The sequence below is a fragment of the Ambystoma mexicanum genome, chromosome 3p (genome assembly GCF_040938575.1).
Source record: "Ambystoma mexicanum isolate Mex_15411 chromosome 3p, UKY_AmexF1_1, whole genome shotgun sequence".
In the NCBI taxonomy this organism is placed as follows: Eukaryota; Metazoa; Chordata; class Amphibia; order Caudata; family Ambystomatidae; genus Ambystoma; species Ambystoma mexicanum.
In genome coordinates, this window is record NC_090925.1 from 732,130,354 (window position 1) to 732,143,987 (window position 13,634).

The 13,634-nt window shown below is 50.2% G+C and overlaps 1 protein-coding gene across 6 annotated transcripts in view; it reads right to left on the reverse strand.

Moving 5' to 3' along the window:
• The window catches only part of RNF25 (ring finger protein 25), a 533,791-nt gene that overhangs the window by 429,876 nt on the left and 90,281 nt on the right, over nucleotides 1–13,634 (reverse strand). The gene's annotated exons all lie outside the window — the stretch shown is intronic.

Sequence of the window (13,634 nt, forward strand, 5' to 3'; positions counted from 1 at the left end):
TACTGAGACAAAGATCATCATCAGGAACATAGGTAATCCAAGTACTGGGACGAGGTGGAACACAGCAACAATGAAGATCAATACCAAGAAGAAACTACAGGGGTATATACTTCCGGAGGCATGGTTCCTTTTACGCCATAAAAAACAAAGTGCTGCCTATCAGGTATACACAGTCAACCAGGGCGAGAGACCAGGAAGCACGAAGGAGACACAGAAGACCAGGACGGAGCAGAGAGCAGTCTGCTGCCAGAGTCAAGAGGACGGTGGGACTCTCTGCCCAATGATTTGCAGATGGTAACAGGAGTAACTGTAGAGAAATCCCCTTAGCATCGGCCCATGAGGCCGCCAAACCTCTGGTGGACCGCCCCTGAACGCGCGCAGGCACTGGCAGGCCCGAAGCCACATAGGCCATGGAGACCACAAGACGGATCCATCGGCTAATGGACACTACAGATGCCTTACGCCCAGCCCCAGCCGGGCCAAAAGTAATCAGAAGACTGTCAGAGCAGCGGAAAGGGGCAGTTCTAGCCAAGTACTCCAACACTGCCCGCCGCACATCAATGTTATGCCAAGCCACTTCCTCTGGCGTTTGCGGATTTTGAAAAAAGGCAGGGAGAACCAGATCCTGAGAAGTGTGAAAACGAGAAACAACTTTAGGGAGAAACTTCGGATCACACCTCAGCACCACCGAGTCCGGCAGAACCCTCAGGAAAGGGGGGTGACATAACAGAGCCCCAATCTCCCCAAGCCTACGGGCAGAAGTTAAGGCAATCAGAAAAGCAGTCTTCAGCGTCAGATGTTTCATATCAATTTCGGAAATGGGCTCAAAGGGAGGCCCTTGAAGAAACTTTAAGACAAGAGGGAGATCCCAAGGAGGAAGCCCCTTATAAGTACAAGGACGGGAAGAAGAAAAACCCCTGAGCAACTTCCCCACCAACACCTCCCCATCCAAGTGCCCATCAGAGTCCCCCAAAAGGAATTATATGGAGGCCCACTGAGAGCGAAGCATGGAAACCGCCAGGCCCTTGTCAAACCCATCCCGGAGGAATTGAAGGATAGCGGGGAGGCCAGAACGCAGGGGGGGGGGATCCCAGACCGCCCACACCAGTCCCGGAAATGGCTCCAATGTCTGCCGTAAGCCTTCAGAGTGGAGGGTCTAAGCGCATTCATTATGGAATCCACCACAGGACCAGAAAACCCCTGATATATCAGCCTAGCCCGTGCAATATCCACACTGCCCATTGTATCTGGCGGACCCCCAACCGTAGCTCCCCCAGAAGGGGACAAGGCCACTTCGGAACCAGCCAAGGCTCCTGGCACCGAAGCTCCAACAGAGAGGGGAACAAACTCCGGCGGGGCCAGTACGGAGCGAACAACAATACAGTCACCCTGGATATTCTGATGCGCTGAACCACCCGAGGCAGAAGAGGAATAGGTGAAAAAGCATAAAGGAGACCCTGTGGCCACTGCACAGAGAGGGCGTCCACCCCCCACGCACCCTCTGTCTGAAAACGAGAGCAGAAGAGGGGAACTTTTGCTGAGGCTGGAGACGCAAACAGGTCCAGAATAGGGGTCCCGAACCTAACACAGATCTCTGCAAAAACCTGGGTCGAGAGGTGGCGGTAGACGTAAGCTAAAGCTGTCATATTGTCCGTCCGGACCAAAACTGCCCGGCCCATCAGCAACCTCCTGAAGTACACCAGAGCCCGGAGAATGGCACACAACTCTCACCAATTAGATGTCCGATGGCTCTCTTCCGGATCCCACAACCCCTGAGCAGAGAGGACTCCCAACGTAGCTCCCCAGCCCCTTCCACTGGCGTCCGTAGTAAGTGTTGTCACAGGAGGAATGATCAGGGACACCCCAGCCCGTAGTTTCGAAACCCACAACCACCTCTGCAGGGAGACCCGCAGCGCCAGAGACACCGGAATCAAAGCCTCGAAAGCTTGAGATGAAGGGAGCCAGTGGGAGATAAGGTAGGACACCAGGGGGCGTAGATGAAGACGGGCCCAGAGAACTAGAAACACGCAAGAAGCCATGTGCCCCTGCAATTTCAGCAATTGGCGGGCCGGGACATACTGCCTCCCGAGAACCCTGCCCAGAACAGTCTGCAAGCGACTGACCCTCTCCAGGGACAGGAACACCTTCCCCATTCTGGTGCAAACCTGTGCACCAATGAAAACTAGATCCTGAGAAGCCTCCAGTTGGGACTTCTGCCAGTTTACCAGGAAACCCCAGTCCTGCAATGCCTGGCAGACCAATCGGAGATGAGAAATGACAGTCTGCCGGCAGGGCGCTTTGATCAACCAATCGTCCAGGTAGGAAAATATCTGAATGCCCCGCAGATGTAAGTGCGCCACCAGGGGAGCCACCAGCTTGGTGAAAACTCTGGGGGCAGATCGCAGTCTGAACGGGAGCACCCTGAACTGAAAATGTCGGGATCCCACTGCAAAGCGGAAGAACTGCATGTGCCAGGGACGGAGAGCCACATGGTAATAAGCGTCCTGGAGATCCAGAGATGTCATCCAATCCCCCTTTAATAACATCGGAAGAATGTTCTGTAAAGTCTCCATCTTGAAGTGTTCCTTTTGGACGAAGCAGTTCAGGGCTTTGAGGTCCAGAATTAGACGGTACTTCCCTGAAGGTTTGGGGACCAGGAACACCAGTGAGTAGAAACCCTGACTCTGCACAGGGAGAGGAACGGGCATGATGGCCGCCTTCAACACTAATTCGGAGAGCGCGGCGTCCATGGCCAACCTCTTGAGCCGAGACCTGGGAACCACAGTCCGAACCATGCAATGCTGGACAGGAGGAGACAGGAAATGCACTCGATACCCCCATTGTACTGTGTCCAGAACCCATGAGTCGGAACACCACCTTTCCCATACTGGAAAAAACTGCCGGAACCGCCCGCCCACCGGCAATTCCAAACTGTCAGGACTTAGGTGCCGGCCCAGGACGTGAAGAGCGTGGAGGACCCCGACCCCCCCTAGCACTCCGAAAAGAATGTGATGAGGAGCCAGGAAAAGACCTGCTGGTCACTGGACCAGCCCGAGAGGAAGATTTCTTGGCCATTGAAGGAGGCTTGCGTCAGCATGTTTGTCCGCCCTAAAAACTTTGTGCACCTTATCCTCAAGGCAATCACCAAAAAGCCTGGACCCAGTGAAAGGAAGTTTCAGGGCAGCCGCCTTCTGAGACCCATCAGTCTTCCAGTCCCTTAGGTGCAAATGCCTCCGGGCAGATATACCAGCCCCCATGGCCATGGCTGAACCACGCACCCCAATCAAAAGCCAGATCGGCCAAAAACTCAACCTGTCTCTGCATGTCTGTAATCAAAGGGGCACAATCAGAGCCTTCATCGACAGCCTTTTTCAACTCCCTGAAACCATTCAACACTGTTTCAGCTGTGTAGGAACCATAGATATTTGCTCGAAGGGCCAGATGCGCCCCTGCATGAACCTTCTTAATGCCGGAATTAACTCGGCGGTCCCCTGCATCCCGGACGGCCGCCCCCTCGGCCGACATAGAGGAGCGACCCACCATGCTGGCGAGGATATCGTCGACCTCAACTGGATCAGACAGCAAAGTCTCGCCCTTCAAAGGGTAAAGTTTGGACATGAAGCGGGGCATTGCAATTTTCTCCGGGTCATGCCATTCCCGGAGGATTTTTTCCCGGATATCGGAAACCAATGGCACCCCCTTCCTAGGTGTATGCCTATACTGGCGAATAGAAGGGTCGGCCCCCTCCACCGGCACCAGGGGCTCTGAAAATCCCATGCAATCCCCAACTTGAGCCAGCACCTCCTCCACTCCCTCTCTGTCCAGATACTTCCCTTCAGCATCAGCCGAAGAGGAACAAGAAGAGGCCGATGACTCAGCGCCAGAAGAAGAGGAGGATGAGGAAGACAGACGCCTGCGCTTGTGTCCATGAGCACGTGTGCGACTCCCTCTACAATGCTTAAGCAGCTTCAACTCCTTTCTGGTCAGGGAAAAACGCTTAGCCTGTAACGCTCACCTGATTCCCGCAGAGGCGCCGGTCTTGACTGGGTGAATGCTGTATCTTCAAAGGTGATGTGTAACACACGGTTGGCTCTTTGGGCTGGACCTCTGTGCACTGTATGTCTGACTCGAAGAGTAAGATGTCTGCAGATAGAAAATATGGGATTAATGAACTGGGGCTATTGGGTGCCTCTCTCCTCTTCCCTTTCTCGTCTCCTGTAGAACCCCAAAGGTTAACACCCTCACCTTAGGTAAGTGAACGCCGAGCTCTCCATCTGCCTCGGGGCAGGGTGCCGTAACCAGTTTCTTCACTGGATAAGGGTGCAGGCCTCTTGACCTCAGAGGACTGCTGTCCGTCGTTAACTGCACGAACGGTAAGTTCTGGGCACTTCAAATGTCTTAAAAGTCTTTTGTAATGATATCTCTTGTTTTGCAGGGTTCCGGCGAGGGCGGATGGCGGGCTGATGAGAGTTGAGGATCGAACCCGCGTGAGGAATAGAAGCGCCTGGAAGCACGTAAGTAAGCGCTTGTAGCCTGCTTCACGATGCGCACTAACTGTCCCTTTTATCTTGCAGGTACAAGTTCGGAGCTTTAGAGAAGCTGAAGGGTGCTGGAATACCCACTGGATTCGGCGTGGGAAGGAGTAATGGCACGTGAGTAATAAAGTTGCCCAATGTCTTTAAACGCACCTTCTTTTGTCTTTCAGATGCGGGATGCAGCGCCAAAGGCCTCCGGAGCGTGCGAAGAGCTGGTAAGCTTTTGTCTTTCAGATGCCGGAATGCAGCGCGAGGCGTTGGTGACAGCCGATGGACCAGGTAAGAGATGCGCTGCCACTGAAGACCGTAGTGCTAACCTGTTCTTTCTTTGTCTTTACAGGTGCTGCTGAAGACTGGATTCCAGGATGGTAAGCCTTTGTTCCCTTAGGCCCAGGATCAGAAGCAGAAGACACGATGAGCGTTCTGCTGCAGAGAATGCAGAATAACGCAAAGCAAGATTCATCCATCGGGTGTGGTTTAAATAGCCTCCTGTAGAGCTTAGGTGTCTCCTTCCACAGCCACGCCTAGGTAAGAAAAGAGTTCCTGCTTTCCAGAAGAGTTCCAGTGTTCTGAACCTAGGGAGTGGCTCCTGCCCCACCCAACAGGAAAAGTAGTCCCAAACAGAAGAGGATCAGGGGTTCAACTGGCAGGTAAGTAAGCAGCATGGTCTGCTGCAGGTAAGTCCACCCAAACATTATGAGCCCGGCGCTTCCAGCGCTGGGACTGGGCTTCTTTATGAGCCTGGTGCCACTGGCGCCGGGACAGGGTCCAAAAGGTCCCAATTGGGACTGGCTGGCACTCGGAACCGGGGTTATGGGTCTGCTTCCAAGGGAGTCGGGCAAGTCCTGATCTTTTGGAAGCAGAGATCATGACATAGCCTTCTTCTTTCTCTTTCTGTGTAAATCAGGAGAAGAGGAAGAAGACAGGACCAGATGCCTGCTCTTTGCAGAATGTTTTCCCATGTTGAGTAAACTCAAAAACAGTGACCAAGGAAGCCTGCTTCACCAAAGACCCCTGTACACCGAATCAAGGCTCCACATACAAACAATTGCTAACGTGCCTCTCCCACATTCAAATAGAGGCCAGAAAGAACAACAACCAATAGGAACAACATCAATTAATTCCTATGGCAACATGCCTGCAGCACCAGAGGAGGAGCCCCCCTCCTCCGGAGCACGTGGCTCAAACAAGAAAAAGGAGCCGCCAATCCGTGCAAAGGATTAAAGTTGCACATACCTCAGTATATAAATCGATATACAATGGAAGTTCATGTATAAAATACACGTGATCTAAGCATCCGTGCTGGCTTTTTTCTCTCAAAATTATTCCTCCCTGTAGGGCCGCTCCATAATGATATTACGCAATGTAAACATAGTTGTGAATCCGCTTACTTCTAGTGTTACAGCTATCTTTCTTGTCGTATTGAGAGATACAGGAAGGAATTCAAAAACAGTGCGCTGATTCAATCGCCTTAATTGCGTGTGTGTTGAATCGATATTGATTCGCGTAATATCATGGATCGTAATATCATGAATCGTGAATTTTTTAATACACTTAATCTGTCTTTCAGAAAGGAACATTAGAGCGGCCCTACAGGGTGGAATATTTTTGAGAAAAAAGTTAGCACGGATGCTTAGATCACGTGTATTTTTATACATTAACTTCCATTGTATATCGACTTATAAACTGAGGTATGTGCAACTTTATATCTAATAGAACGCGTAGCTTTTCATCACTATTTACATATATCTGAACTAGATAGCTTTACCTCTTTGGTCACAACTTTGATATTTTATAGACACTCAACTGAGTACAAGCATCTCTAAAGGAATGATATGAGGTAGTCTGTGGCCATCTGTTGATACTTTTTCTCATGAGATGAAAGGGATTATCTTGGAAGTGATGGAAATTGATATGTCATTGTTATGGACACCTACTTAGGACATATACATGCAGGTATTGCTTGTTTCTGTTTGTGAGTAGAATAATTTACGAGACTTGTGGTGATTTACTTTTATAAGAATTTTGTTATTCTGATGTGCACTATTTTTTTTGGTTACTGTTTTTTCTTTGTTTTCTTTGTACTATAGAGATTCGCTCTGATGAAGGACCAGTTGTAGGTCCGAAATGCATTGGCATCCCATTTCTGCTTCTTTCAAACCAATGAATGAAAATAATTTTCTATCAGAAGAATATTTGATGGCGATATGTTTTCTTCACCAAAAACTGGAATAACTGAAAGATAATTTTATAAATAAGATCTATTTTCTGGATATAAATTAATATAATACCCATCAGTAGTTTTCACTACAATTGGCGACCCAAGGTCTGATGATATTTTCTCTCTCATCAGACATTACTCTATTTTGTGTCTTCCCAGTATAGTGTATACTGGTTTACTTGGTGATGCCATGAACTGCCTATTCGGAACTATAAACAATAAGTACTTTAGACGTACTTAGCGGTGCCCGCCCCAATCATCCTTTTTCCTTTGGAACCAGACCGTCCCAAGCCAGATTACAATACGTTAATTTACAGAAAGCATTTTGCCCATGAGTCCAGGCCATACCATGTGAAAGGGCATGTCCTTGTATGGCAATTTACGACCGGAGGTCAGTAAGGTCCCTGAAAAGGCAGTTGGTCAAAGGACAAGCCTCGAGCCACATGGTTGAGGCGTTTTGAATATATGGTACTCCAATTTGCATTATGCTGTAAATGGAAATGGTTTACTACTGGGTTCCAAATTGAGGGGAGCTGGGAGCTATTTAGCCTAAAAAGACCCTGGTTAGCTTGACAGCAACTGCTTCCAGGAGCTACTTTTGGCTCCCCAGGCCAACGGATGCCGAAAGAACACATTTAACTGTGTGCATTTTGGCAATCTAAAAATAATTATTAAGACACCTCTATATGGCATTTTAAATCATAAGGGATCATAAATAAGAGACACAATAATAAGATTGCATCTTATGTCGAAGTTACATTGTGGAACGCTATTTACTGGCTCCTCGCTCCACTGTGGTAGCTCCTGGTCGCTGGTTAATGCTGGATACCCAGGAGCTGCATTTAGGTCCTGCTTATCCAACCTTAATTTTGAGCCCTGTGCTACAGTGGACTGAATGAAGATGTAAAACACTGTTCATGGACACCAACCTGTCCCAGGCATATCTTAAAGGCATACAAAATGTTGCTGTGCAGAAGAGATACAAAATTGTTTTTGTAACACTCCACTACAGCTGCTGCAAAATGAAAACTCAGGAAAACCCAAATGGGAGAAATGGTCTCCCTGCACTAGCAGCCTTCGCGTCTGTCCATTGCCACCACAATGAATGAGTTGAGCAGATTAATAGAAGCCAAAAAGGCTTTACTTGCATCTGAAGTGAGCCAGGATTCAAAAACATCCAAGACAAATATGTGAAGGATAGCCTTGAAATCAATTGTGGGATATTTCCAAAAAGAAACCATTCCTTATTCGTTATGGGCTTTTAACGATGGAGCCAGTTTTGTTAAAATATTCAGCTGTCCAAGTGGCAAGATCCAAAGAACAATTACTTAAATTAAATTGGTATCTGCGAAAGCATCATGAAGCAAACGCAGACAACACGTTCAAGTTTGGTCAAGAAAGTTTTGACTCGAAATTTAGGGTTGGATAAGACCTAACTTGTCCTATAATAAGGTGGGATTTCCTTACCTAAATAAACTATGGGTAGTATATCAGGATGTCCAAAGCAAAAGTCTGTCTGCGTCCAAAACCGCACGTCTAAATGTATAAAATGCGTAGGGATGTCGGCAACAAAAATAAACAGTGTTCAAAGAAAGTGCAGATCTTCTTCGAGCTCTTGGATTGCGATCAGCTTCCCTTTCCCAAGTTCACAATAGTTCCCATGAGTTCAAATCTTCCAGCTTTAAAAACACAAGTCCCTTGGATACTTCCCAGCTCTTACGATATTGCCACCTTTGACCAGTTCACATAGGCAGTTCAGCTTCTTAGCTTTATACCTCACTGGAGGTAGTTGTAAAACATAAGCTTCGTTAAAGGTGCTTTCAGTGGCTTTTCCATATAGGGGCACCCGGTCTATGTGGGGGGGTGACATGGATGCTCACAAGATGCAATGTTAAAACCGAGAAGATCATTATGGATGAGGAAGAGAGATCCTGAGTTACTAAACCATAGTGAGCGGTCTAGTTGTTGTAATGACCCACACCTGAGTGCAAACTTTAAAAGGGAGAGCAGCAGGAGGAAGCTGGAGCTGCAGCTGTGTTGAAAGCAGGATACTGTGCAGAGAACGTGGACGCGTAGCAGGAAATGGCATTGCGACGAGCTACCCTGTAGGAGAGAGAAGCGCTCTACGTCCTGCAATTCGCTCCAGTGTGAAGTCATCACTGATGAGCGTTTCGAGCCTTGATAGCTCCAATGACGGTCAGCGCAAGCAGTGGCACGCTGAAGGGAGCTGGATATATGATAGGATACATGGCATTTATAACCGCCTGTACACAAGTGTTTCTAGGTGTTCTGGAGTCGCAACGAGTGAGGAAGAACCACCAGTGAGTCATAATGAGATGCCAGCAGAGACCGGTGAGTTGGCCTACTGCAGGTGACCCTGGGGCACTCCAAAGGCACTGTGTAAGAACCAATATTTTGAATGCCGAACATTTAAGTTAAGCAAACCCGGCGCAACTCTCCTAGTAGGAGGTTAAATAGGTGAAAATTGTAACCCACATTGCCCAAGCCAAAAGGGGGCAATACTAAAACAAAGTAAATACAACTTGCAAAAAGGGGAACACCCAATAATGGAATATTGGAACCTGCATTGCCCAAGTCAAAGAGGGGCAACAATAAAACACAGGGATTACAACTTTCCTAAAGAGGGATACCCAAAAAGGGGACATTATAACCGCCATTGCCAAAGAAAGCTAGAAGTGACACCAAGGCAATTTGAGCATAATTGTCACAGGAAAAGATACCTCGACGAGGAAGTTGTAAATCACATTGCCAACAGCCAAAAGGTTGTTTAAGTAGAAATCAAAGACTGCAGGACAAAAACCCTCCTTGTAGAAAGGATCACGTGGGAGAAAGGTGTAACCGGCATTGCCCAAAGCAACAGATCAATGAGAGAACGATCATCATTTTGTACATTATGATTGTGAAAGAAGCTGTAAGCCAATTGTGTTGAAAGTCAAGAGACTAAATCAAGAAGCAATTGTTGATTCTACTTTCCCCATTAACGATTTAAGGGTGGAATGTTTGGTGCAAGCCTTACCACAAAGTTTAAGTTGTAGGGGGGCGTGGCTTGATGGCGACGTGAGGAGACGTGCTCCTCAGGAGCTCCCACTAATCCGAAACAAATCCTGCATATTATGCTGAAACCCTGACAAAGGCACGAAAGCAGCAGATCCCTAGGCGGGGGAAGGTCCGGCGCTGAGGAGGAGCGACTCGTGAAGCTTATCGGAGCTTCAATAGGGGCGCCGTGAGCGCCGAGGAAACAGATGCGCTCTCACATCCAGAGAACGGAAAGATGGCGTCGAACAAAGGGTTGCGGCCGGCCCGAAGTGCAGTGCTGCGACTGAAGGGCCGCGGACAGAAGCGGAGGCAGGTTCTGATCAAACGAACCTGCCCCGGCTCTAAGGAGGAGAACAACGAACCTGGCGGCGAGGAGCTTGCGGGGCTCGAGGTGGACCTCTCGTCCATTAAGAGGGAGAAGCGGCGAGAGGCGACAAGCGCGCCCGTAACACCCCGGCCCGCAGGCTGCGTGGGATCGATCGCCCAAGAAAGAACGGTGAGCACTGGGCAATGTAAGAGCACACCGGAGACGGGCGGCTGCTGAGGGGCGCGACTATTAAGCGCGATGCCGGGTGGAGAAGGAGCATATGCGCCATCGTGCCCCGGGAGCCTGGCAGACGGCGGGGCACGGTCTTGAACGGAGTTCCAGGCCGAAAAGAGCCTGTGGGGAGGACCTCGTAACGCAGGAGCGGGGCCTGCCACCATAAACACCGAGGACATCGCCGTAAGAAAGTGCCTGGAGGGGGATGCACAGCTGGCCCCCCCAGCGGCACTGCACGACGTGGTGGGCGGTTGGGGGCGGCCCGGGAGGGGCCCGGAGTGCATGGAGTGCGGGCCGCTGCATGGCCTAACAGCAGCCGAGGAGAACAAACACCCCAGATATGGGCCGCTGGCCCCATATGGAAGCCCCTACACTAGAGTGTAAGGGTGTGTAACCCACGGAGCAGAGAGAGCACAGTGGCATACTCAGCCACTGGGCGACCAGAGTGATCGGAAACCGGCGCATGAAGCCCGAGAGGAGGCTGTTGAACATTAGCCACCACACGGAACGTCCACCTGTGCACGCATGCTGACAGCAACAGGAGTAGCACATACCAGCAAGATGGGACCCGAGCAGTGTAACCAGATAAAGGGCTGACCCACTGCTATACACACCCACTGGTTCAAAGAAACCAGAGGGAAACATCCTATACGAGACTGGGAGCTGGTAAGCCCAAGAGCCAAGGGGAACTGGAGCTGGGGAGTGCAGGATCAGGAAGAGAAACCCAACCACCGAAAAGGGAACCACAGACTGGCATAGCATTTCTGTGGGGGCACCGAAGCGTGGAAGGATACAGTCCACTCTGGGTGTGTCGTGATTGATGCGATTTTGCCCAAATAAGGCAGAAACGACCCCTGAACACCAGGAGCGGCTTGACGCCGCGTTTGCTGTCACGAGTGGGGTAACTCTGCTGGCCCAAGTCGGTATAACGCAACACAATGTCTTCCAAAGTTGTTAGACCCAGGAATAAGCAGCCCATGATGGATGCCTACACCAAGACCCCCCCAGCGATGAAGGGGGCAGAAGTATAGACGACACTACCACGGAGGAGACGGAACCACCGTGCATGATTCAGGAGGTGCTAGCGGCGATTGGGAGGCCAAGCTGGGCCAGGCAATGAACAAACAATGTGGGACTGGACCTCAAGATTGGGGCAGTCCAGGAAGAAGTCACTCTGCTGAGACAGGATGTGAGGACGCTTGCAGAGTGCACTGGAACCTTGGAAAAGGATATGGCCCCTAACACGGCAGCATGTACCGCCCATGGGTTGGAACAACATGCCCTGGTGCAGCGAGTGGGCAACTTGGAGAATAGGGCGGAGGAGGCAGAAGGGCGCGCAAGACGCAATAACATTCGCATTGTGGGATTACCAGAAGGAATGGAAGGGCCGAATCCAACGGAATACGTGGAATCAATGCTTCTGCGGGAAATTACCGGCGGAGCACTGACGCAGGGATTTGCAGTTGAAAGAGCACACAGGGCCCTGACAAGAAGGCCGCCCCCGGGATCCCACCCACGACCGCTGATTGCAAAGATCCTGAATTATAGGGACCCGGAGAAGATACTTGGATTTTTCCGGAAGGGAGGAACTATCGAGAGAGGACCTGCGAGAATCACGGTGTACCCAGACTACACACTGCATGTGCAACGCAGCAGGATGAATTTTGGGTCGGTGAAAAGGAGATTGAGAGAAGCTGGCCACAGATACATGCTGCTCTATCTGGCAAAACTGAAAGTGTTTTATAAGAGCAAGACCCTGTTTTTTGAGACGCCGGAAGAAGCTATGGACTGGCTGGACATGCAAGGCCGCCCCCAAGAACCGGGGATCCAGACAGCAGTTGATGAAGATAAGTAACATATAGCCGGGGCGTCTACGGAGACATAGCATGAGACACTGGGACTGGAATATAGTATTGAATAGTGCCAGCGGGAATGTGCTGCTGGGAACACGTGCTGATGAGCCCTGCTGGCGGCTAATATTGAGAATAAGACAAGAGGGAGCTCCTGGGGACATCCCTTGAACACCATAGTATTACGCTTAGTTAGGTCACTGTTAGACCGGTGACACCCCGCGGGGTCCTAGCTCTCGGTTCATGATACAGGACCAGACACGGGTGGGCCTGAGATCCAGGGATGGAGCTGGGCATTTGTTGGGAAGGGGAGGAGGGAAGGGGGGGTTGTGTGCAGTGTGGTAGGGTTGGGAAGAGGGTGCGGGGGAGTTGTTGAAGTTGGGGAAGAGTCGTACAACGGGCCATCAAATCAGTCACCAGAAGGAAGGGAGAGTAGAAGAACATCAAGCTAATGGCATCGGGTAATCTCTGAGTCGTGACCTGGAACGTGCGGGGCCTCAACAATTACCTCAAACGAAATAAAGTGAAGATGTACTTAAAGAGGATGCGGGTTGGCATAGCTCTGCTGCAGGAGACCCACCTCACCCGGGAGAAGCTGGAGGTGGTCAGGAGGAAATGGAGGGGTAACGTCATAGGGGCCACGTATTCGGCATATGCAAGAGGGGTGATCACGTGGGTGGCACTGCATGTACCATTTCAGCTGCTTAGCTCGACAATAGACCCAGAAGGTAGAATGGTGGTGGTGACAGGACTCCTGGAAAGCAGGGAAATGAGTATCATAAATGTATATGCCCCCAACCTCGACACAGCGTCATATTTTAGGTCCTTATATAGTAAAATTAGTCCCCTGGTGGGTGGCGTAATGGTGTGGGGAGGGGATTCAATTGCACTCTGAACCCTAGGATGGATAGATCAGAAGATAAATCAGAGAAGCTGGTGCCAACAGCTAAAGCGCTTAGGACACTGCCGTCGGACCTCGGCCTGGAGGACGTGTGGAGATGTCTGCATCCAGCAGACAGGCAATACTCACATTACGCAGCACCACACAACCTGCACACGAGGCTTGATTAGGTGTTCGCTGCATCCGAAATAGTCGGAGAAATGGTGGGAGTGGAGTACAAAGCTCGGGTGCTGTCCGACCATTCACCTTTGGTGGTAGAGTGGCAACATCAACCCCCCAGAGCGAAAATCCCAACATGGAGGCTCAGAACTGAGGCTCTACAGGACGTGGGATTTCTAGAGGACTTGAGAGAGGCCATCGTGGAATACTTTGAAATTAATATGGGTAGTGTACGCTCTGTGGGAACAGTATGGGAGGCTTAAGGTGGTGGTGCGTGGGGTAGCTATATCAAAGTCCAAGGGGGTATAGAACAGGAACTGCAGAAAACAGAAACAGAGCTAGAGAGCTTGATGCAAAAGTGAGGGGACCA